General features: G+C 46.1%; 1 long non-coding RNA gene across 1 annotated transcript; it reads left to right on the top strand.

The window, feature by feature from the left end:
* Nucleotides 1–820: 820 nt before the first annotated feature.
* Nucleotides 821–26,767, top strand: LOC132249844 (uncharacterized). Its single transcript, XR_009461342.1, has 4 exons — nt 821–858; nt 13,186–13,345; nt 13,748–13,798; nt 26,565–26,767. It is a non-coding gene; the product is annotated as an uncharacterized LOC132249844 (long non-coding RNA).
* Nucleotides 26,768–26,854: the final 87 nt, after the last annotated feature.

Genomic DNA, 26,854 nt, shown 5'->3' with positions numbered 1-26,854 from the left:
TCGCCATTTATACAAATATGTGCGACACGGCGCTGGGTGCAACAGATCATGTGTGGAGCATACTCAATTAATTGGTCTCTGAGTACAGGAGCAGGAGCAATTAATTGAGTCTGCTCCGATGTGCTGGATTTCCAGCGCATCAGAGCAGACAAATGTATGTGTATAAATGCCCTCAGTATCCAGCTAGCTTATGATTTTTGTTTCTAAGTTCACCTTCTTAAAATGGTAAGTAGATTTCCCTTGAGCACAACAATAGTGAAGTCAGAGACAGAGGGGTTGTTCTGTGAGAAATATGTTTCTAATTGTGAGTGTATGTCTCCATCCTTTATAATTTTTCTCTGAGAGTTAATTCTCTTGCATATTTGCTGTTTAGTTTCACCTGCATGAACTTAGTGACTAGCACTCCAGAGGCCTTGATTGTAGATTTACCATATTTCCAGGTTCAAAAAAGAGGACACTTGTCACACACAGGGATATGATTGTGGGAGGTGGGGGGGCAGTGATATGCCAGTGCCCTGCCCCTGCCCTTTCTGTTGCCCCTCCCTGCCAAGCCATAGCACCCCCCCAGCCCTGCTTCTGCCTTTTGCTCCCAGCCCACTGAGCCCAGCCCTGCCAGTGCCCCTCACTCCCAAACTGCAGTACCCTGACCCCCTGGGCCATGATGGTGCCCCTCATTCCTGCCTATGGTAGGGTACTGTAGGTGCCTGCCACTTTAAGTGCCAAGCCAAGCGGCCAGCAGGTGCTTAATTGCGGCAGCCATTTTAGATCCATGGCTGCCTATATAAAAACTGCAGTTTGCTGCTGGCAGGCCAGGCAGTAACATTGCCTGGCTGCAAGGCTGCCTGGAACATCCTGAAGGTAAGGGCAAGAGCTGTAGGGGATGGTTTGGAGGCTCCTGGTCCTAGGCATGACCTAAAACTGCACCCTGCTGGGAGTGGGGGGCCTGGTGGGGCTCTCAGTGGCATGGGAACCCCCGGGAAATGTCATACCAGTTACCACCCCAATGAAAGGTGGGTCAGGGTGCCTTAATAACCCCAGCTCCCACAACCAGGTGGGTTACCCCATAGAAGGGTCATGAAGGTGGACCCAAGAGAGAGAGAGGGCTATAGACTCAAAAGTCTGATTTGAAATCCCACGACTGGTCAATGCTGGGGCCAGGACCAGAAGGGTCCAAGGGTCAGGGGCCCACCGCGAGGGATGCCCAGAGCTGAGGGCCTGGAGTTCCAACTGGCCTGGAGGTGAGGCCAGGGACTGGCTAGCCAAAAGGTCCCAGGGGGACCACACCCGTAAGGAGAAACAGATCAGGGAGCTAGGCAGCCCCAAATAAAGGCTGAGTGGGCTGCCTGAGTGGAGATATCTAGTAGGGGCCTGGACTGGAGGATTCTGGGGCCTAGTGTGGGGCCAGTGATGATAAGAACAGTGGATGCCATCTGTGAGGCTTGGGCTGTGGTGTACGGGAGGAACGGAGCCACAGATAGCACCCCCTGGCATTGGGGCAAGAAATGGGCAGCCTCCCACCTAATTAACATCCTAATTAGATAACAACAAGGCATGGCAGGAAAGAAGGTGGGTGGTTGGCTTAGAAACAGGTAGGTGGGCTGTTGGTAGATCAGCCCCAAGAAGGCCCACTGTTACTCTGCCCCACTGCCGTCCCTGCTGATGCCCCTCACTCCTCACCTGCAGCCCCCTGGTGCTGCCAATGCATCCCCGCACTCCCAATCCAGTCTACCACCCCCCAATACCCCTCACCCTTGATCCACAGCCCCTGCCCCCCCCAGGCCTGCCAGAGGGGCCCCAGCTGTCCCTGTCCTGACTGAGCCAGAGCACACTGGCTCTGATTCATGCAGGTGGTGGTGGAGTGTGTTGGGCCCCAGAGCGGGCTAGAGGAAAGAGGTGGGGAGGCTTGTTGCACCTCCCACCCTTGGATGCCCCATGGATCCAGGCAGCCTGGCCACGGCCCTCCTTCACCCACTCCCCCTCTCCCCAGGCAGCATCTCCTGGCACTCAGCCCCTGTGAGGAAAGGCACCAGCCCCTGTGCTACCGACTGGCCACAAAGTTCCCCACTGCCCTCAGAGGGCCCCCCCCCACCCCTTTACCCCACTGGAGGGGCAGGTAACCCCCTACCCTGTTCCCTGTGCCCTGACCAAATGTCCAGAATGTTGCTTTGCTCCGCTGGTGGGAGCAGGAGGAGGGTGATTGGAGGCAGCAGGGAGTACCACCTGGGTCTGCCTGTGTCTCCCCAGCTACAGGCAGGTATGTCTGTGCTCTTTGCTGCCACCAGTGGTGGAAAGCAAAATCCCAGACATTTGGTCAGAATTAAAAAAACCCACCCGGAAGGAGATCAGAGGGCTCAAAAAGAGGACATGTCTGGGGAAAACCAAGATGTATGGTAACCCTAGATTTATCTAAATGTGGATTCAACTGCATCTAATTTAGTTGCACCCGCTGTCTAGAGTGGCGGTATACATTCATTTGATCGTGTATTAAAGTTACGTACCTTGTAGCACCACTGGATGGTGCTTACAGGCCATAATGTTTTTTATACAGTAGATTCATGTACTATGAATTCTCATGCTCTGGGTGGCACTGTTCTAGACAGAAAATGTATCTATTAAATTTTAATTTAGTTTGAATTACTTAGCTTTAATTTAAATACTCCAAAAGCTTAAAAATTTAACCTTAAATAAATTAATATTAAAATCTTAAATATTTAAGATTTAAATAGTTAGCTTTAATAGCTTAGCTATAATTTAGCTGTAATTAATATGTATGTATGTACATATGTATGTATGTACATGTATGAAGTAAGTTAAAGCTTTCCTCTCTGTAAAGAATAACGTGTTTTTACTTGCTATTCTGAACCTGGTTTCTTCTTGGTGGGGGTGGGGTGGGGGTGGTGCAGAGATGGCCATCCCACCATTGTTCGTGGTCAAGGGGCTACTTGACTTCACAATGGTAGCAATTACCAAGTTGATTGCTCACTAATTGCTCCTATATGCTAGCCTTCCAGTTTCTATCCACTTGCTTGTGAAACTTAAGGGCTGTGTGGGCATTCTTATTTTGGTTATAGCAGCCTATATTTCTAGTTATCCTAAGGGTAACATTTTTGTGGGTTAGCATAAAGGTAAATTTAACAGGGCATAACAGAACTGCCTTTATCTGGAGGATCTGAGTTTGCAGAACTTGCCATGATTCCTGGCAAAGAACTACCAGTTTCAATACATGTCACACTCCAGCTTAAGCTTGACCTTGAAGCATCCCAACCTCCACCTCAAGGGTTGTTGCTTGGAGGAGGAGAGGGGAACCTCCTAGATCAATGCATTGCTCATCCCAGTGAGGATGCCCTTCATGCAAAGAGTGATCATCAGGGCCGGCATCACCCACATACATCACCTACATAAATGCACAGGGGCATTGCAAGGATCCTCTTCCCTTACAGACAGATCTCCAGCCCTCCCACAAGTCTGGAGTGAGTTCATGAGCCTAAATTCATCCTGAGTTTCACAGCATGGAACCATATTCTCCATTCCTTCACGTGGCTGTAAGTCAGCAGCAATTCTATGGTCACCAGTGAGATGCAGAACTGATGCCATTAGGATTACATTGCTGTAGGGAGCCCTTGCCAGCAACAGGGGTGAATTCAGCAGCCTTTAGGTGCTAAGAGATGGCACAAGAGGCAGACACAGTGGGACATTCTCCCATATAACAGCCTGAAGGCTTTCCATATGCTGCAGTCCATCAGAAATCTATTATGGCTGTCAGCAGCACAAACACTGGGCAACTGCCCCTCTGAGGGACCGTCATGCAATCCCGGGGCCCTGCAGACAAAAGGAGCAGGCAGATGCAGCTGTACCTAAGGAACTGTCTGCCACCAATCATGTCCAGTGACACAGGCAGAGCTGTGCACAGAGTATCATGGAATTTCCCCCAGCCACATCAGGCAGCAGCTAAGGAGACTCACTCAATTCTTGGGTAGAAACTATCTCATACCTATCACTGAACCTGACCCAGCTCCTCTTTTCTTATTGTTCTATTTTCCTTTGGAGAATGGAATCCCACCCCATGGCTGGGGCTGCTACATGTTCCTACAGGATAAATACTGATCATCTCTGAGCTTGGCACTGGCATAAAAGGGACTGAGAAATGGGAGAGGATTTTAATGAATACTTTCAAACAGGTCAGAGCTTTCCTTTAGTTGATGTTTTTGTGACTCTTTTTTCCAGTTTTTCATCTTTCTTTCCTCTTTCCTCCTGGTTAGTGTCTGTATAAATGTGTGCATCTTGGAAGAGCAAATGTGTGTATTTATTGTATGTCTGTATTTAGAAGCACATGAACGGAGAGTGAGTCTGTATGTGTGCTTCTGACTTCCTGAGATGCAGGAATCTCAGGTGTGAAAAGTGATTAAGATTTAATAGCTCATAATCCTCTCATTTCTCTGTCTTGGGAGCTAGACCAGGGCATGTGTATAGTTTTAGGACTGTCCAGAATCCCACTGCTGAAAACTACTAGTTCAAGTGGCTACTTGAATTTTCAAGTTGGCAAATACTAAGGTGATAATTGAGTACTTTGCATTTCTAGCAAAACCAGCACAGAACCTGTTTTATCTATTTAGCCTCACTCACACTCATTCGACAACAAGGATGTGTGGATAAGAAATTACAGGCTCTGGTGGAGCTACACCTGGTGGATGAACTACATAACCCTCATTGCAGACAGACCCTAACCTGATAGACGTTACAAAACCAGTCGCAGAACCTGGTTCAACTACATCTGGTTCAGCTAAACTACGTCCATCAAGCTTTAGTTATCAGGCAATGATTGGACTCCTAAATGAGATATAACCCCATGCACATGTATCATGTTATGGGTTGTAACACATTATCAGGTTGTAAAGTGTAACATCTATTATGGCTTTAAGTTTCTCTCTGTTTGGATTATGAGAGTCTGTCTTCTGTGACATGGTAGGCTAGGGAGGTTATAGCAACCAACTTTTGCAAACCAAATCCAGAACAAGTAGCAGATCCATTAAAGACCTCTGGAACCAGACTTAACCTACTCAGAACCAGAAGTAGCTTAGCCAGGACTGGAAGTGTATGGTGTAACCGCCATACTGTGGTAGAGATGGTGTGGAAGAACCAGGGCACAAGCATTCTGGCTTTGTAGTTCAGCCACTGGAGGAGGGTAGGAGCCAAATCATGACGAGAATCAGAGCCCAAGTTACCAGATTCAAGGGGAAATCCAAGAGCAGAGTCCAAATCACAGGCTGAGTCAATGTTTGAGAATGAGAAGTAGTGCCAGGGGTCAGAGCTGGAGTCAGAGTATACCCGGGAGTCAGGAACCAAGTTACCAATATTGTCAGAATATGTTGATGTTTCCTGTGATAAAATAGTACCCTTAAAAATAAAACCACTTTGAAGAAGATAGAATGAGCTGCAACCTAATGTCATTGTCTCTGATAAAAATATGCTATGCAAAGCTGTAGTGCATTAATGCTATGACCTAAACCCAACTCCCCTTTAGGTGAGGAAGTAGAACTCATTTAGCTAATGTTAATTGCATAAGCTGCATTTGGGGCCACTTACACAAATATCTGCTCTAACCATTTACATTCACTGCAACCCTATGCCAGACAGGAAGGTGCACAGTTCCATGTAAGTCCTTGAAATGCTATCCACCAAAAAAACACCTGTAGCAATTAGTTGTTAAAGTAGGAGAAAAGCTTCCTGCCCTTTTTAGCCCAATAGTCTACTGCAGTAGTGTCAACCGTACAGCTCATGGTCTGGATGTGGCCCACGGAGCCACTCCATCTAGCCCACAAATTTCCTGATGGGTCACAGAATTGGGGGATGGGGCCTGCTACAGAATCCAGGGCCATGGATCACCATTGGACATGGCCATCAGTGGCAGGGTGGGGGTGAGCAAAGGCTGTGGCAATGCAGCCCTGTTTGGCCTGCGGCAACTTGGCTTGTTGCTATTTGCCCCATAGCCACTGACACAGCTGCTGGCCCTATGGCCTCTACTGCTTTCACCACATATCTGGCCTGTAAGGAGCCCCACAGTCCAGATCTGGCCCAGGCCACAACATGAGTTTGATACCCTTAGTCTAGGGGTTAGTTAGGGCACTCATCCAGGTACTGGGAGACCCAGGTTTTTAGACCTCCTCAGCCAGAATGGATGTGAACCTGCAACTTCCACATTCTAGCAAAGTGTTTTAACCATCAGGCCATGAGCTTGGCAGGGCTATAAGCATTTTACAACCCTCGTGTTGAAACTGGCCCAACACACTGCCAAGAGAGAAAGATATGTTGGTTCAGAAGAACAAGGCAGAAGGAGTGTGAGTGAGCAAGTTTGGCACTGCTGTAGGAAGGAGGCTCGTATCCTGGATTCTAGTTCCTGGAATCACCCTCTTGGGTCTTGTCTTCAGTTTCCTCTGTATTTATCTGATTACCTCAGCAGGTCTGACTTTGCAGGAGCAATGACAAAAGTACCTTGTGACTAGCCTTCCTATTTAAAGCAAAATGCTGTTATTTAGAGCAAAAGTATTCAAGAGAATAAAAGATATTATTGGTGTCTAGCCTACTAGTTTTATGTTCCATAGATGGATCTTAGCAAGTCTAAGATTTCTACCGACTTCCCCCTTGCTTAAGGCATTTAGGCTGCCTATAGACATGACTGTTCACATTCTAATTAGAACACGTCAAAGTACTTTTGATTAATCGAGTCTGCTCCACGTTCTATGTGTCACCTCATTGTCACATGTATTAAGCACCCCCCAATACACACATTTCAAAATGGCCATGGGGGCACTTTAACTAAACTTTATTGAATGAGCTTTAGTTAAAGTGGCCCAGCGGCCATTTTGAAATCCTGGGGAACTTAATACAAGTGACGGTGAGAGTCTGGGAACCACTCTAATTAAAATGCCCTCCACTACCACCTCAAAGCACAGGTATGGGCAGTCTTAGGCACTAGATGGCATAGTCCATTCCCTTAATTCAGAAACCAGTTCCTTTTCCTATGTCATACAAAATCCTCTTTAAAAAAATATTCACACTTTTTGCACAAGGTTTCAGTCTGGGGAAAAAAATGCTTCAACTTTCTTACAGACAGAATATAAACTCTTCAAAGCTGGTCCTGTAGGCCTCACTGGAACATTAATCAATATATATATTACTCTGGCTAATGCTTTAGCAAAGCCTTTGTGTAAGCAGTATATATATATATTGATCAATGTTCCAGCGAGACCTACATTTATAGCTTTGGGGCTTTATGCATATTCTTTATATACATATATATTTTATAGCATGTCCATATGTATTTAGACTTAAGACTCATCATTTATTATCAGTTATGGCTTATTATCACTGCATAGATAAAGTATTCCAAATATTCATAAGTAGGCTAAAACTCTCAACTGAAATCCAGAAGCTAAGATTCCCAGGCTGCTAACAAACAGAATGGATGGACACAAAACTCAAGTGGACCCTTGGGTCATTCCAGCCAATGTGGGAGGTTTATTGATTAACTAACAAATTTTCCATTAAGAATGATGTGGGAAGTGGGTGGGGACAGAGCCCCTTGTCCATCCCTCCCCTCATCCAGGCCCATTCCCACCCTCCCCCTCCACCGCCCCCATTCCTCCCCTTCCCTCCTCTCCCCTCCCCTCCCCTCCCCTGCTGCATCGGGCCCAGGCCTGCTCCTCCCCCCCCAGCCACTGCTGTCACGTTGGGCCTGGGCCTGTTCCTCCCCTCCCCACCTCCTGCCGCTGCTGCATCAGGCCTGGCCCCGCTCCTCCCTTCCCCCTTCCGTCACATCAGGCCCAGGCCCACTCCTCCCTTTCCCCCCCACATCGCCTTGGGCCCAGAGCTGCTCCCCCCCACCACCGCTTGTGGTCTGGGCCCACTGCACCTGCTGCCACTGCCTCCAAGGAGCAGTGGGGGTGGGGGCTAGGCCAGTGCCGCTGGTCTTGTCCCCCCCATGCTGTCGCTGTCATCACTGTCTCCAGGGAGCAGGGCCAGGGGAGGTGAGATCAGCGCTGCTGGCCTCGCCTCCTCCCCCTGCTCTGTCCTCACCAGCACAGTGGTGCTCCACCACTGCCTCCTGTCCAGAATGCTCTTGGAGCACTCTGGTTGTTTCAGACAACCAATCAGAGTACAAATAAAGCATTATGGACATACAGACTAAGGCTTTATAATATTAGAATTGACAAAACAAGATTAATAGCAAAGCGTAATCTTATGGCATGGGTCTTGACTACTGCAAAGTGAAGCTGGCTAAGCTTTCAGTCTCCATCAGCATGGGTCCTCCAGATGGTTCAGCAAATATCGTATAGAAATCCAAGGTCTGAATGCAAACCTTTGATTTTTATATCCTTTCTTGATCATGATTTCTCTGTGTGCTTTGGCTGGGCCCTAGCCAATCAAATGCCAAAGTATTATTTTACAGGGGTTTAGGTTGTAGCTGTGTTTGTCTAAGGATATAGGCAGGCAAAGTTCTTTGGGTAAATCTAATATATTTTACTAGACCAACTCAAATAGTTGGAAAGTTCTTCTTTGCAAGCTTTTGGGTATAAATACCCTTCGTCAGGCTGAGGAAGGATCTGCAGTTGAATGTGCAGGCAGATGCTTCCTCAGCCTGGAAGGGTATTTATATCCAAAAGCTTGCAAGGAAGAATTTTTCCACCTATTTAAATCATTATCTTAGTCCTGTGGCTTTTAGTTACTGTTTTCTGGAGACGGTGATTCATGTTTGCCCAGCATGTTAACAAGTTTCATTCAGGTCCGCTCAACACATTAGGGGCAGCTGCTTCCTTGTTTCTTGTTGACAAGTTTCAGCCATGTATGCTGAGGGTCCCAAGCTCTTGTAGGTGCCTAATCCCTGTCAACAAGTTTTTAGTCACATGCTGGTGTCAGTTGGATTTTGCTGGTTTTATCCTTACAAGGCCCGCTTATGAGACAAATAATTGGGTAAAAATTGTCTACCAGTTGTACAAGGGAATGTGCAGACCAATGTAGACAGATGGGGCACAGCTGGATAGATGGATGTGACCAGGTAACCTCAAAAAGTGTCTAGCCCACTGAGTTCTCTTCTGACTGTATAGTATACTTTTCTACAATTATGGGAAGACAGCCTCCCTTATAAAAAGACAAAAAGGAATTGAATGCACCTCTCAATGGAACATTGATCAATATGTATATACTACTCATAGAAAGGCTTTGCTAAAGCATTGGCTGAAGTAGGCATAACCCGTGAACCTGACTGCATGAACTCCTTACATAAGGAAAACTTAGAATATGGTTAATATATGGGCTAGCTGTGCACACTTGTCATGAGATGGGAGGAGGAGATGGCTGTACAAAGTGCAGAATGGTCCAGTACCAGAATGATAAGGCTGGAATGGGAATACCCAGATCAGGATGTGGAAAAAGTCCATGGTACAGGACAGTTCAAGATATTCAAGGCATTGGTGGAATGTAATATGTGATTTGTTTTCATGCCCTGTGAAGGGCATGTATGCATTAGCACCTTGTCTGTCAGATCACAAATGTGTTAAAGCTGTACGTTGTAGACAATAAACATGGCCAAGCCTTTGCCACCAAACTGAGCCTGTATTCATTCTTTAAAACAAGGTTGGTGTTGGGATCTCCTGGCAGTGACTTTTTGCACTGCAGGCCCTGAGATTTCAACACTGAAAACACATCAGTAACACCTGACCAGGACAGCAACGATGACAGATATGTGTTATGTTGCCCACTGTCTTTCAATAGTTTGTCAAGATATTCTTATATAGAGCTCTTCTCTTCCTCTTTGGTCTTCCCAGAGTCCCCTGCTAAATGAAATCAATGCACCCATACAGGAAAGCCTTATAACCCAATATACAACAACTTCCTGCCACTGAGCAGTCACGTATACTATTCATAACTTTATTGCATATCAGTTCTGCTTTCATCTCGTTGTTTGATAACATCATTTCTGTTAGGTTATGAGTATGTGATTGTCAATGGAGGCTTGCCAATATATAGTAGGTGAGGATCTGCTCCCTTATGCATCTTTATTATATAAGGAAACTCTATTTTAAGCAGTAGAATTTCTGAAAAATACTCCTTTGAAATCACTTCTCATCATTCCTTATCTGAAAGTAAAATTATGTATATCATCACCTGCCAAGTTTGGTCCCAAGACTAAGCACAATGCATTCAGTTATTACTGAGTGAAGTGAACAGGAAAAAAATTGCCAATATTTTTTCCTGTTCAAGTTTTGTGAGATTTTAATGAAATCATTAAAAAGTAAAAACTAATTCTGAATTAAATTTCATTTGAGCATTTAATTTATGTCTATTTAGTACTTTATATGCTCTTTATGACCATAGTAGCTAAGTAACTCACAATCTTTAATGTATCTTCCCAACCAGTGGTGTAACTAAGCAGGGGAAGAACAGCAGCTGCCCCGGGCGCCGACTCATGGGAGCCAAATAAAAGTGGCTGCTGCTGGCAGTCACACATCCCCAATCATGAACTAAAAGTCACCACATCTGTGCCCAGCCTCATTCTTACACTGTTACCCACCTCTCTCCCTTTAGGACAGGGAAGTGTGTCCCCCTAGATAGGGAAGTAAGCCACAGGGAAACAGGGTATGTGTGACACAACATAGCGCTGTGTAGAGCTACCCCACCTCACTCTGAGTAAGTTTAGTTTGAGTAGCAGAAGCAATATAGCTGTGTTACTAATTATTAAAATAAGCTTTGACTTTACAGCTCATTTTTACTTTTTGATGACATTCTAGTGTAAAGAAACAAAATAGGAAAGGTATTGTCCACATAGGTTAATGCGTCTTTACTGCTTCTGCTACCAGAGCTAGCTTGTTCAAAGTGATTTGCCTGAAGTAACACAAGAAGTCTGTGGCAGAGCAAAGAACTAAACCTGGGTCTCCTTTTCTCCAGATTAGTACCATAATAGCTGGTGCATCCTGCTTCAAGCACTGATTAAAAAGTCACATCATGTATTAAAAATATTGTAAAATTAATGAAAGTGTAAGGCATTAAAAGATTACTTGAGGACATTTTTTTTTAAGTATAGTTTTTCAGTCAGCTCCATGTTGCCTGCAGGATTATGAAGTTGCACATCTTGGAAGAAAACGAATGCAGAGTGCTGCATTGCACAACTCTGTACTGCTGCAGTTGGATTCGTCCTATATGTACAGATTATATACAAATCTATGAAGCGTTAGAAAATCATAAGTATGCAGATCCATAGAACGAGAGGCAGGATTTCTGGAACTGTTTCAGCTTGTCTCAGTTTATTGAGTTCTGCAATGTTAAAGCCAAACCCTGCTTGCTTTACTCACACGTGTCATTTGACTGCAATAGGAGAATACATGTGTGAGTAAAATGAGCAAGTTTTAACCATACAACTGCAAAACTCCATTGATCCAAAGTTGGTTAAAATTTAAACAAATATATATCCATTAATGTAATGCTAAGATTACAAATTCAAAATTAAATTCAAAATAAAACAGATCAATAGATGGACAAGTCAAAATGTTTGTATAAAACAGGGGTTAGGTTGTAGCCGTGTTGGTCTAAGGACATAGGCAGACAAGGTTTCTTGGGTGAATTTGATATCTTTTATTAGACCAACCCAAATAGATGAAGAAAAGTTGTTATTAAGCAAGCTTTCAGGTTCAAAACCCCTTCATCAGGCTAAGGAAGTTTCAGCAGTTGGTGTGTGCTCTTCCTGGATGGGTAGGATAGAAGCACCCTGCTTTGATTCCTGTTCCACCAGACATGAGCACTGCTATTTCTACTCAGGCAGTTGAGGGAGTCAATTGACTTAATTGTTGATTGTTCTATACCATGGGTAGGCAACCCGTGGCATAGGTGCCAATGTGGCATGCAAAGGCATTTTGCTTGGCACGCATGCCTCAGGGCAGATGGCAGGAAGGGGCCAGGGCTGCCCTGTCACAAAATGGATCAGGCCACTTATGGTTCCCCCACCATCCACCTCTGCCACACTAACACCCCCTCTGGTTCCTCTGCCATCCACCCCTGGCATGTCAACATCTACATATTGAGGTTGCGGGTGTTTTTGGCACTTTACCCAAAAACATTGACAGCCCCTGTTCTATAGGTGTTATTTTCTTGCATACTACATTCTGTTGCAGCCAACACTCTGGAAAAATCATTTTTTTTTCATTCTACCTTGCTAAAAGCAAGGCGTGTTTCTGATTTGGGGGTGTGTGGTATGCAAGAAAACATGGTGCATTGTTTACACACTTACTTGCATTCAGGAATTCTGGAGAACTAGGCCATCCTCTGCCATCACTGGCTACGAGAAGGTAAACGAATAGAAGTTCTGCAAATTTCAACTGGCAAATTTTCCTCTCTTGTTTTTCATTCATAGTAGGAGTATGGCTTGCTCGTTTCCATATAAGAAACTGGGATTTAGGCTCCCTAAACTAATGTCTCTCCTTGGATTCATGTGCAACTTAGGAGATTTCTCCCTCAGCTCTATCTTCTCGACAGAAACTATGTTTTGCTGCTCCTTATATAGTTATCATATAATTATCCTCATATTATACAAAAGTGCTTCAAGATCCTGCATGTACACTTTATGACAGGATGAGGAAGAAGTCTGTCAACTTACAAGTTCTCATTGTGTTGTGAAATAGTTATATTTGTAATATTGGTTTTGAATTAGAACCTCTATTTTGTAACAAGAACAGGCAATTGGAAAAGTTCATGCATGACTATGACAAGACGGAAAACACAGAATAGTCCTACTGTGGTGGGACAATGGAGTGGCTACCAGCAGAGCTCCTGACTTTTATTGACTCTGCCAACCTAAAACGGGTTAGAGCATGGGAAATCCTCAACAGAAAAATGGAAACACCAAATCTGTCACATATTGCTTTTTAAAATGAAATGGTCTTACAGCCAGGGAACCAGTGGCCAGAAACAAAGACACCACTGGTGAAGCAGGTATGGGAGGGGTTTTTGCTTACCCCCTCAAGGGTACTGGCCACACACCCAAAGATATTTAGGAGTGATTGGGTTTCTGAGGCAGCATTGCATCAAAGGATTTATTGTTTTACACAGACCTGTAACTGTCTATGCTAGTTAAGATTAGAATATGTGTGTTTAAGTAGTTTCTATGCAAAGCTTGTGTTTCCTGTTTTAACTATGTAGGGTACATAAGTGGCTGAGCTGGAGAATTCTAGAGGAGTACACATCTGTGAATGGGAAGTCTCAGCACTGGTCTTTGAACTTGAGCTGTTGTACTGTGAAGTCCCATGTCCAAAGGAAGTATTTCAGATACAGGAATATTCACTAAAGACTCAGAGCTAGAGTGAGTATCTATCTACCTGTTTGGATGTGGGTGGCTTGGAAGTACACAGCTTCAAAATGTTGGGTCACTATCTTGGGACTGTCTCCATGTGGAACATAGCCAGGACTGTGACACATTTGTCCTACATTCCCCTGCTCTACCACTGAGCAATAAAAGAATGTTGTGTAAGGTATCTTACAAATACGAGTCACCTCAGATACACTCCTTGTCAGGTACTGTTCAGTTGAACAATGTAGATGAAGCCTGAGACATGAGAAGGAGACTCTGAACTGCTGACAAAATAAAGTTCTCTTAAAATGGGAACATTTTAGCTACTGGCTAATTTGTACTACAAATGCAATTCTGACTTAGTAAAGCAAGGTTGGTGATATTTTAACTATGGAGTTTTCTTTTTCTACTCAGGGATTAGGAGCAGATGAAACTAATTGGGAAGGTAGGAGACATCTGATGGAGGTAAGTATAGTGAATATGCAAGTATAGTAAGCATAGTGAACCTCTTTAAATATAGAACCAGCTTAAAAAAAAGGCATTGGTTTGAATTCCCCATGAAAGGAAAAGAGAAGGGTAAGAGAGGTGCTTAGGCAGGTAGGGAGCTAAACACTCAATTATTACTGAATTTAGAATCCATGGGAGCTCCAGTGATACCCCCTACTGTATAATTCTTGAGATTACTGAAATACAACAGTGGAAGCTGTGACCCCCACTGGATAATTCCTGAGTTTCTTGAAATGAGTCTAATACCCAACAGAGTTACTTGCACTGCTGCAGAAAGCTATTTCTGGTCTTTTATTTGTCAGAAGAGAAACTGGATGTGATGGATTTGGAGCTGCCCTGTGATAATTTATGAATACGGTATGTTGGCCTGGTTATTGGGATGCTTTCTGTGTGGATACCTGGGTTTAACTCATTAGGGGTTGGTCTGGAATTAGGTCAACAAGCCATATTCTTAAATTATGACAAAGCAGTTCCAAATCTGTCACAAAAGAATTCCACACTTCCATTAGAGTCATACTGCCAGAGACCTTGGGGTTCTTCAGGGGCATAGATCCAGTGTTGAGATACAATCCTACAATGCTTTTTCACACATTGTCCTGATCTCCTCCTGATTCCCCTGTGATCTTTTGACATTTCTGAAGATCCAGTGAGGCTTATGGGTAGGATATGCAACAGTTCCATATCTGGGGTAAGCCTGCTTGTTAGTTAACAATCAGCAAACATTCTTTTGCAGAGAAAGGAAAATGTAACTGAAATCTCCACATGGTTAGCTCTCTTTGGTTAGATTTTTCCATAAAAGGGTCCATGTGACAGGGTGGCTGAAGTACAGGAACATGAGGACGAATACAAAGAAAATAAACTTACCCGGAGATGCTGAAGAAACTGTGCTGAGCCAAGGAGGGAAAGATGCTGCACCCTGACTAATTAAGGGAACCAGCTGGGGCCGTGGCAGTTCAGAGGCTGCCACAGCAAGCCCAGCTGCCGGAGTTTGAGCCTGGGACAGGGAGAATGCTGCAGCAGCAGCAGAAGAAAAAAGCTGTGGCAAAAAACTTAAGAGAAAAACAGCTGAGGCAATAAAGCAGTGAATCAGATGCTGCCACAGGGGACACAGCTGGTGGGAAAAGGAATTTAAAGTGATGCCCAGTGAGCATCCAGGGTTGGTTCAGAGAAAGGGGGAGCAAGGCAAAAATAGAGAAGATGGCAAGAGACAACGGGAGAAGGAACTGACCCCGGGGTTTGGAGGAAAGCCCCAGTCCCCTGACTTACCTGGCGAGAGCCAGCTAAAAGGAAGAGGAGACTGCTCTGTTGTTGAGTCCAGTCCCAAGAGGTGGAGATAACCGCTTTGGGATCCGAGAGGAGAAAAGAGATAAGGATGAGATTACAACCCAAGGAGGAATAAGCCCGTCCCGACCCTGAAGGTAAGGGCAGGATTAGAACTAAGAGGTGGCTGTCTTGGGACCCGTACAGGGAAGAACGGGGAAAGCAGCCAACTTAGAAGAGGAACCTCAACAAAGGAGTCCATAGAACTAAGACCGGACACTCAGTCCAGTAGACAAGCAACAACAGGCCCAGAACATCTAGTATGGTTAGGGTAGGGTATGGGGATGGTGGAGCGCTGCAAAGATAAGCCCACCTCCTTCTCCCAAAAGTGTTTGGCACCTCTCTCTCTAACATCAAGGAGTGGCAGGAGATTTTTCGAAGGACAGAACACTACTGTTCCAGCAGAGAGAGAACCCAATTTCAGATGGCACACCACCAACCTCTTACAGTCAGGTTCAAAATAAAGTTTAAATTTGAAAATATGTTTTTGGAAATGCACACAATAGGCCTGTGCAAATAGGGAAGTATTTGATTGAGATTCAGATTCAAATTTGGCTGATTCGTAGCACAATGATTCAATTCAGAGATTTGGGTCACTGTCCCGAATTGATTTGGCCGAATTGGCTTCGAAAGATTTGGCACCGATTCAGAGATTTGGTAATTTGGCCATAGACTTGTCAGGGCTCCCTCCCTTCTGAGGGGGGAAGGTGAGTAACCCACAGGTCACACGCCAGGGTCAAAGCAACAAATATAACTTTTATTGCAAGTAACAGCAAAATGGTCTAATGGCAGCAACTCAATACAAGAGCTTACAAAACCGCTAGCGCGTTGGGCTGGAGGAAGGGCACTCCCCACCCTGTCATAAGTCATTACCTGACTTGTCTCGGGAACCCCACCCTGTGTCCAGGGTGGCGAGACGGTCTCCTTTATCGGGTCCTTAGCCTTGTCCTTCCCCAAAGTGATTCCACCAGGGGCCTAGTTCTCATGACTTTTATACTTTCACTCCCGCTTCCTATCTCTTTGGGTTTTTATAGATTCATAGATTCATAGATGTTAGGGTCGGAAGGGACCTCAATAGATCATCGAGTCCGACCCCCTGCATAAGCAGGAAAGAGTGCTGGGTCTAGATGACCCCAGCTAGATGCTCATCTAACCTCCTCTTGAAGACCCCCAGGGTAGGGGAGAGCACCACCTCCCTTGGGAGCCCATTCCAGACCTTGGCCACTCGAACTGTGAAAAAGTTCTTCCTAATGTCCAGTCTAAATCTGCTCTCTGCTAGCTTGTGGCCATTATTTCTTGTAACCCCCGGGGGCGCCTTGGTGAATAAATACTCACCAATTCCCTTCTGTGCCCCCGTGATGAACTTATAGGCAGCCACAAGGTCTCCAATCAAAGTACCTTCTAGCCTTATTACCTTTTATGGCTTAGAGCAAAGCTATTGTTTCATGCTGCAGTTATTTTGAAGTTCCCCTTTCCAGAGCCGTTGGGTCAGGCAAGAGTGGTTCCTCTTTCCAGAGCCATTGGGTCAGGTAAGAGCAGTTCCTCTTTCTAATCTTACCTAAAGAACAGCAGATGCATTAGGTCATTATCCCATGGCTCTCTGGGATGCCAGCTTAGCCTTCTCCCAGAACCCTTTTTGCGACGGGCCTTACAATCCCTCCCTGACTGGTTGCATCTGCATGTACTCATGCCGATCAAAATTATGTAGGGTTACATAACCATCAACATTGTCCATCAGGCCTTGCACTCGCCCATATAATCTTCTGGCATAGCAGGTAATCATACACATAAGGCAGCATAAGATAGCAATGCATGCTGCAAAATGATAACTACTGGATGTACCACAAAGTTCATCAACCCAGTCCAGGTGGGGCTATAACCTAAGAAAATATCATACCAATGGTGTCCAGACACTGATTCTAACTCAGCAGTTAACTTTAAAAGTTTTCCCTTCTGATGTATTATATGTAGGCTTGCCTGTTTTTCCTCATTCAAAGCAGTAGCATAACTGCTAATTATCTTCTCTAATTCCTCCAATTTCCTCCAATAGGTAGGTTGCGCATAAATATGTCCTCCACTATCTACAGCGGTAGCATTGCAAAGGCACTCTCTAACAGGGGCCTGGGAGACATTCCCTTTGTTCCAAGTTACCAGGGTCACTGAAGCAACACATAGACACCCAATGGCATTGTTCACTACTACAGTGGTTTGGTTAAAGATTCCATCTAACACACAATCGCCCACACTATCCTGATGTAGATGACAAGGGTCCATTAGGAAATTTTCGTGATGGCACATCCATTCATAATGGCCCCATTGTTCGTACCCTCTGGGGTCTAGGAGCTCTCCTGTCTGAGTCACCCATTTAGCAGGGGACTTGGGGGCCCAAACGCTCCCCACCAACACTATAGGGATTCGGACATAGTCACAGAGGGGCCAGGTTCTGGTCTCCACCCCCACCAATCTTACATGAATATATCTTCTCAAGGGCTTGTTAATCCCAGAGGAGATGACCTTCGCAAAGAGGGGTTTACATTCAGAACACCATTCTACATAGAAATTTGATATGACTGCTGGATCCCCTGACTTGATCCAAAGCGCCTGTCTTTTATATTGGTGTAATACGAAGGTTTGCATAGTTACACAAGATATGGCAGAACCTGTTTCATTGGCTAAGTCTCACATCACTTCTAACACTGAATGCATAATGGCATGTAGTTGCTTGAGTGGTTGCACTCCCACTGTTATAGTTTTAACATGATTCTCTTGATATTCCGCATTAGCCACAATTTGACCCTCTAATGCTTGGCGGGTGAGTTGTCCCATCCTAGCAAGCTTGTTTCACACTACCTCTATATCCATTTGGTTAAGCACCACTCTGGCACTTCCCACTGAACCCAGAACGGTTGCTGCATCTCTACGAAATTTCCTGTGCAATCCGGGATATCCTAGCCAGGCCAATAGAATGGGTTCTGCCCATTTGCGGCACCACGGATGTGTCCTGGTGACATTAATTTCCCATTGCAAGACTACAAATCTTTCTAAGAACAGTGAGGGGAATACAACAAAATTTTCTGGGACCCTAGTTCCCAAAACTGTGGGAACCTTTTCTGGGTAGGTGGGACCCACCGAAATCCAGAAGGAGATTTTCCCTCCGTTTCGCAACCCTTGTATTCATCCTGAGTTAAAATGGGGAAATTCTGCCTGTCCACACAAGGCCTCCCATACCTCTGCAGGGATGGGATGCCTTCCTGGCTCACAATCTAGCGATCCCACAATATTAGAAAATACAAGCACAAAGTCTATTTGAAGTCCATTATGCACAGCATGATCATGCCTTCCGCTCCGTGAATTTGGTGCTCCTCAATCTCAGTGATGTATTCGTCATCATTGGCCAATAGAGTCCAATTGGTACCCGGGGCTACAGTCACCTTGTAGTGGAACGTAACGTTCTCCTTTGAATCCGATATGTGCACTCCACAGTGGGTGACAACCCCCAGCTGTGCTCCCTTCAATTTCATTGGGTTGATTCATATGCACCAATGCGCTCCATACGGACTGCTGGTAGTATCCGCCAGCTGCCAGGTTTGGCAGTCACTGGAATTCCAGGCATGTAACAGAAACACTTCAGACACATACCCTTGGTGGGCCATAGGGGGGCAAGAAGCATTGGGCCATGTAGCCTTAAGAGGCAGCACACGGGAGATTGATTTCCACCAGCCAGGTAGCTCAAGTGCGCCCCCATCTCCAATTTAATCTCAGCAGCAGCAGCACCCAGGCTCTCATGGTGTTTCCTGGCAGACAGCTGTTTGATTAACAGGGACCCAATATTTACTTGTAGGGGTCCCTACCAATACCATGTTGTCCTGCCCCCAAGCCAAGACAAACCCTCTTGCTCTCTTCTCTGACCTGGTCGGGAAGTAAACTTTATTTTCGCTCCTAAAGGGGGTTGGAGGGATCAATTCTTATCTCCTTGTTCTAGACCCAACTCCACCTCTTCCTCCCACTGGAAACGCGGGGGCTGGCCCATCATCTGGGTGAAAGGGCTAGTTCCCCATTCTTCCCCTCGCATTCGCAAGGCCTTAATACCCAAGGAATCTGCCAGACCCATTCCTTTCCAAAAACCTCTTGTGCTACTTCCAGTTTCCTCTTTAACTCCTGGTTCAAATGCTCAACCTTTCCCTGGCCTTGCAGATGATAAGGAATGCTGAACTGATGTTCTACCCTGGCATTCTTGCACCATCGTCCCACTACCGTGTTTTTAAAATGGGACCCATTATCAGTCTTTAAACAGCATGGTTTCCCAAAACAGGCCTCTATTTCCTTCCAGGCTTGAACCACCATTTTCCCAGTGGCCTCCGTAGTAGGCCATACTTCTGGCCAGTCTGTGGCTACATCCACAGCTACTAATATATATCTTTTCCCTTCACTCATTTTTAAGGGCCCTATGAAATCCATTTGCCACTCCTCTCCCAGCTCTAGGGCTCGAACGTCTACCTGCCCCCTCCCTGGGTATGGGGATCGTCGGTGAGTGCTGCAAGCCAGACATTCCTCCAGGGCCTGTTGCACCTTCACTTCCATAGCCCTCCTGCCCTCCTACCGAAGTCTCCTCCACATCCCTTTTCCTCCTTCATGGGCAAATGCATGGGCTGCCCGTGCTGTCTCCAGAGAGTTGATGCGAGAAAGGCACATCAGTGAATCCGCCTTGGCATTCGCAATCACTTCTGGAGAACCATCCCCTTGATGTCTAGCCACATGCCGGATGGCCACCCTAATTTGGCCACTCATCTCCCAAATACATTGCCAGATTTCCATTCCCCAAACAGGTCTGCCTTTCAAGTGCCATCCAGCCTTTTTCCAATAAGGGATCGATTTGATTGGGCGTGCTGGGGTCCGGAGGGAGTAGGGGTGGGCTGTCTAATAAAACCCGCAGCATTTCTTGGCAAATCCCTTCTTCCTCTTCTCCCCATGCCCACGGGTCACCCTTGACCTTTAGCGCCTGATAGAGGGGGCGTGCCAGGCTTGCGAAGTCAGGTACCGCTGCCTGGCACCATCCCATCAATCCCAATTGGCCTGCAGTTCTTTCTGAGTGTGGGGTGGAGGGAGTTGGGCTAATGCTTCTTTAGTTTGTTCTAGAATTCCCAAGCCTCAGGCAAACAATTGCATACCCAGGTACCTTACTGAGTGCTACACCCATTGAACCTTCCTTTTATTTACCCAAAACCCTGCCATCCCTAGAGCCTATAGTACCTGGTGGGAGATATCAGCGCATTCCCTGGGTGTGTTTGCCCAAATTAAAATGTCATCCACATAGCTTTGAACATGCGGCAGGGAGTCAAGTGCCTTACGCACTTGTTGGTGTGCTAGTATCGACGAATTGCACCAGCCCTGGGGCAGGCGCAGAGGCCGGTACTATTTTCTTCTGAACATAAAAGTGAACATGTCTCGGTCGCTTTACTGCACTGGAATTGCCCAGAAACAGTTTGAGATGTTGATTACAGTAAAGTGGGAAACGCCTGCCCTTTGCACCGCATCCCACATTTCAGGAAGGGTGCTGATCACAGGGCCCAGTTTTTTGTCCTTTTATTTACCTCCCGATAATCAATTACCATTCTCCACTTTCCACTAGCCTTTCACACGGACCATAAAGGGGAATTCCATTGGGAAATAGTGGGTTCTATAAGCCCAGCCCGCAGCAGTCCCTGAACCATTTCACTTACACCCTCTTTGGCCTCAGGCGTCAAAGGGTAGGGACATACAAAATGTGGTCTTACCCCCTTTTCTAATTCAGTTTGTATCTCTTCTTTGGTACATCCCATATCCCACTCTGAATGGACCCATGGTCCGTCCCTAGGCAAGGGGGCTTCCTTTTCTAGGGTCATCACCCTCCGGCGGGGCCCATCTATAATGTAGTGACTCAAAACATTGGTTCCCAATATCCACAACGGGAGTCAGGTAGCGGTCACCACTGTGGAGACCTCCTGCTCTCCTAATTTTACCATGCCTTTTATTTCCCATCCTTTAACCGCTCCTCCCCCCGTCCCTTTAAGCACCACTGGTTGTCCATTCAAGGGGGCGTGTTCCCATTGGAATATTGTAACCTCCACCCCCGTATCCATCAGAAACCATCCTTCCACCTCACCTCCTTCAATCTTAATATGGGCAAAAAGGTACCCCCTAGAGTCCCTGGGGATTTGTCCCACTGGAAGCGAGGAGGGGGGTGTCCCTTGCTTTCCCTCCCCGGGCCCCCCCTAATCTATGTGCAAATTTTTCAGATCGGGGTAGAGCTCCACCATGGTCTCAGGCTCCTCTTCTGGAGGTGCTGAGGGAACAGCTGCCACCGTACGGCAATCTTTAGTCGTCTCCCTGATTTTGTCATCTTTCCACAACTGATACAACTCACTTGTGGGCTTTCCATCAATCTGCTCTATGGGGATTCCCCTCTTCCTCAGCTCCTTCCAGAGTTGGCAGCGGGTGATCTTCTTCAGATCGGTTAGCAACCCCCGTACTACTGCTATTTGTTTAAATTTTGGGTGCTCCCCTGTGAAATTAATCAGGGTCTGCAGTCCTTTTATAATTTCTGCCAGGGGACGATTCATCCAGGCATCATAGTGTTGCAGCAGGATACCCTGTAAGGGACCAGATCCCTTAGGAAGCGTACTCTCCCAGGTAGCCCCAGTGACTACAACACGCAGGGTGTCTGTGTTCAAGGTCCCTCCCAAGACTGCCTCAATAAATGCATCCCCACTCAATTGCCATACTGCCCCCAGCCAATCTATCCATTCAGGCTCTCTAGCGTGCTGGTCCTTGGTCAATTCCCAGGCTTCCAGGGTCCCTAGTGCAATGCCCATTAATTGGTAAGCATAAAATCCTGATACCTTTGGGTCTATCTTCTGACTGGCCTGTGCTGACTTATACCATTCCCCTGGGAAAATTTTGGTTAACACAGTTATCACCTCTCGGGGAGTGAAATATTTATCTGGTCCCTGGGCCCTTACCCTATTGGCCCAGGAGGCCGAGGTCTCTTTTGGATTCTTTACCCAGGCTGCCAGCTCAACCTGGAAATCTGTGGGCTTCCATGGGACCACCTCCCAGTCCTGTAGGGTGAACCCAGGGCCCTCTTGATTCGCTTGATACCTAGGCTTCATAACTGCACTTACCTCCAACTCCATGGGAGGGATTTTACTCTCTGCAGGGGCTGTCTCCTCCTCCATTCCCAAAGCGGGTGGAGCAGGTCCGCCTTCCTTGCTGCCAACTAGATTGGCCACTGCCACCTGACATTCTCCCCTTGACTCTGGAGTCGAGTCCTCTTGAGGCAACAAAGCTCTCACCACCTCCCATAACAAGGATATGGCTCCTTCTAATAACACAGTTTTTCCCGGATTCCTTCCCAGCTGCCACTGGGGAAAATCTCCTTCAACCGCGGCAAGGGACCTGAAGTCCCTTGCCCTGGAGGACATCCATGGGTGTACCCTCCTACTAAGTTCGGAAAGACATGTGGTTTTTCCCCAGCGCATGAACATGTCCGCAGCTCCCCGGATGCAGCTGGCCAGGCTGCCCCCTAGGAGGGGTTTCTAAGTGCCCAGATTCTCCACCAATTGTCAGGGCTCCCTCTCTTCCGAGGGGGGAAGGTGAGTAACCCACAGGTCACATGCCAGGGTCAAAGCAACAAGTATAACTTTTATTGCTAGTAACAGCAAAATGGTCTAATGGCAGCAACTCAATACAAGAGCTTACAAAACCACTAGCACATCGGGCTGGAGGAAAGGCACTCCCTACCCTGTTGTAAGTCATTACTTGACTTCTCAGGAACCCCACCCTGTGTCCAGGGTGGCGAGACGGTCTCCTATATTGGGTCCTTAGCCTTGTCCTTCCCCAAAGTGATTCTACCAGGGGCCTAGTTCTCATGACTTTTATACTTTCACTCCCGCTTCCTATCTCTTTGGGTTCTCCAATCAAAGTACCTTCTAGCCTTATTACCTTTTATGGCTTAGAGCAAAGCTATTGTTTCATGCTGTAGTTATTTTGAAGTTCCCCTTTCCAGAGCTGTTGGGTCAGGCAAGAGCAGTTCTTCTTTCTAATCTTACCTAAAGAACAGCAGATGCATTAGGTCATTATCCCATGGCTCCTGGGTTCTGCAAAGTTGACCGCCCTCTGGGATGCCAGCTTAGCCTCCTCCCAGAACCCTTTTCGGGACGGGCCTCACAAGACTATAATGGGGAATCACTGAAATACCATTAACTTTGTCATTTTTTGGCAGATTTGGATGAAAACAGCAGGAATGGTAGCCCCTTCTGAGGACATGAAGTCTGTCAAGGTTCAAGGGGATAGATACAGGGGTTTCTGGGAAAATGCACCTCAAAGTGTTGAAAGCAAAACTTATGTTGTGTGTGTGTTAAGGGGTTGTAGTCGTGCTGGTTTAAGGACATAGGCAGACAAGGTGCTTTGGGTCCATCTAATATCTTTTATTGGATCAACTGAATAGTTGGAGAAGTATATCTTAGCAAGCTTTCAGGTTTAAAAACCCTTTGTCAGGCTGAGGAAGCATCTGTAGTTGGTGTGTGCTCTTTCTGGATAGAATGAATAGTAAAGAAGCCAGAGACTGGTATACATGCAAGAAACCCAGTCAGTGAAAATGTAAATTGAGGCATCAGCAGGTGAGAGACAGGCTGGGGGGTGGGGGGAAGGGGGATGTAGCAGTTAAAAGTGGAGAGGTACCTGTGGGTTAATGGTATTTCAGTGATTCAGTGATCAGATGTCAGGCAGGTTATACTGTGTCATAAATCCAATGTCTATATTGAGTCCATAAGGTTTTGTATCTAGGAGGTGGATGAAGTGAAGTATGTTGTTTCAATGTCCCTCCCCCAGAGCACCATGATTGGAAGAGAACTCAGGGAAAGAACACAGTCACTGGCCAGCTACACATGTCAGTCTCTGCCGCCCCCCCCCACCCCCCCGGTCCCCATCCCTTTTTTCAGTTTCTGTTCCCTGCAAGACCACCTCCTGAATAACTGAATCTCCAAATCTTTTTCCAAATCTTTTCTGAATCAATTTGGAGGTTTTTATGGGTCTCCTAATTTGACTTGGATTCGATGATTTGGCTTATGAATTGGGCCGAATCTTCTCTGAATTGAATTAGTGACCAAGCTTCGCGCACCCCTAGTACACAATACAATTATTCTCTATTGGAGCCCTAATTAAAAATAATCTTCCGAGTTTTAATTCTACCTTTAGCCTTTTGCAAGTCCCTGTAACAGGATGACATGGCAACTCTGTTACTGGAGTGACCAAGAGTGACCATGTGGGGTCAAGAACGGGGCAAGAACAGGAGAACGTCGGTGTGGCTGAAGAAGAAAGTTGACCCCAGTGATTAATTACCTTAATTTTTGTGAGCAAACGCCGGGCTTTTGTGGGCAAACCTGCAGGGGGAGAGATAAAAGGCAGCTACTCGGTTTGAGTAGCTGCCCTCAGGGGCACAATGAGGACTAGAGATCACACAGAGAATTGGGCAGCAAGACTCAGGATGGGTCATCGCTGCACTGGGAAAGCCCAGCCAGAAGAGTAAAACACAACCGGGTGAGTGAGGCACAATCGGACCCCACCGCCAAGCAAGGTGAGCAAGAATCCTTACTTACCAGGGACAAGGTGTTCGCCAGGACACCAACGGGGGAACTGAAGCAGGAACCCTGAAGGAGGAGAGAGCAAGGTTCAGAGACTGGCTCTGGGACTCAGAAAAACAGTGGTTTGCCACTTAAAGAGACAGGCACCTATTTCAGTTAATACAGAAGAGGGAATTGTTCAATAAAAGGAATCTTGTTAACTGGCTAGAATCTATCTGCACTTTGTCATGCATTTTGTCATGGGGGGGGGTGTTAATTCTACTTTTTCTCCCATCAAAAGTTGTGGCAGGCAAATCCCCCAGACAAACTTGAGGGCAACATCACCTACACTCCTACAGTCCCTATTGGTAAAATGGAGGCCATTCATGGTGAGAATTAATTTGTTAATGTTTGGCAGCCTCTTTGAACATGAACCAATAAGTGGTATGTGGTGATGGTGTTTTATAGTATAAATTGAAGAAAAAATCTATCACAAGATAGGTGGCTCTTAAAAGAGAGTTAACCTCAACCTCACCATTCAAGGATCAATTACTTCCCAGCTGACACTGATATGTCAGAGTTCAGGTGATTTATAAAAGTAAAAAACTGAGTACAGGATTATCTGGGAGGCATTTCTTATACAAGACTATGTGTGAGGAGATCCACAGAATGCAGTTTGGTCCATGTGGCAGGCTCTAGAATAGTGTCTGACTCTTACATAGGGAATAATAGATAAGTCCCCTGAAGACAGCTCTGGGTTAAGAGGAAGGAACTTGGAATGTGCTATGTTTGTTCTTCATGAAAGAAATAAAGGTGCAACCTTGAGAAAAGAGCCCGAACCAGACTCTGAGAGTATATTTACATTGCACATTGCAATGCTGCACAGATACCTGTGCAAGCTTCAAATGAGCTAGCATGGATTCTGGAAGAAGCATAGCAGTGTTACCCTGATCATCAACATGGCTAATTATCTTGGGGGAGGGGGGTGTGGCAAGGAGAGACTGTTGCATTAATGTGGCTATTCTGGTTGTGGGACCTGAGCTAGCTAGCTTGGGTATTTCTTCATGGGGTGTACTGTGCTGTTTAGATTTTCCCTGGTTTCACCCTTTCCTGGGCTATAGGGACAAATTAGTAGCTTACAAAGTCCTGCTGGGTTCCTGAGAGTGGTTATCAGAACGATTGGAAGTAAATTTATATCATCTTCTACATTAATTCTTAAGTCATCCACTGCAGCCAGTGAGGCACATGCATTCATTCATTGCTCATTCTGGCTGCTCTAGCATATAATATTCTTCCTGTAGTTAGAAACACTAATATATTACATCAAATTATGAATTTCTAATGTATTCAGTTGGGCTATAGTGCACATATTTTATATTTGATTATATTCATTTAACAGCACAAACAATAATATATTAAGGTATCTATTTATCAAGAGAGATTGGAATGTGAAACACTGTATTCTGGACCAGCTCCTCCAATGAGTGCTTTGTGTTGCACTGTTGGTGAATTCTGATCATAGAGCTTCTGCATTCAGCTGTGGGAGGACCCCAGTGGAAAGGAAATTCTTTAATGTCATAAACATATAGCCATTACTCAGCAGCCCACCTGCACAGTGAGTGGGGATGGGGGGCCCAGCCAGTGGCCACCTGGGACACATTCTGCCTGGCAGAGTTGCCATGGTCCCTGGACACTCGTGCATGCACAACCCCCAACCTGAGGCTAGGCACAGGTCCCTGTTACAGAGCATCTTATCTCAGAAATGTTGCAAATTCACAAACAAACTCTTTCTCCTGACTCTGTAGAACCTGCAGCTGCATGCAGGAGAGAGGAACCAGTTGGCAGCTGGGATGCACTGTCACAGTCACCACCAGTTTCAGCTGGGGCTCCACAGAGATACAGATGCAGGCACTGGACCAGCTGTTCACTGTGGCCAAGGAGCACCTGGTAGACTCATGGGCCTGGTGCGTGGAGGAAGTTGCCTGTGAGGAGGCAAGGGACTGGCATGAGGAGGTAAGGGACCAACACAAGGAGGAGAGGGACTGGCATGAGGAGGAGAGGGACCGGTGGAGGGACCAAGAGGACCAGGAGTTCC

The sequence above is a fragment of the Alligator mississippiensis genome, chromosome 4 (genome assembly GCF_030867095.1).
Source record: "Alligator mississippiensis isolate rAllMis1 chromosome 4, rAllMis1, whole genome shotgun sequence".
Lineage (NCBI taxonomy): Eukaryota > Metazoa > Chordata > Crocodylia > Alligatoridae > Alligator > Alligator mississippiensis.
Note: the sequence above shows the minus strand (reverse complement) of the source record. Positions and strands in the feature narration are given on the sequence as shown.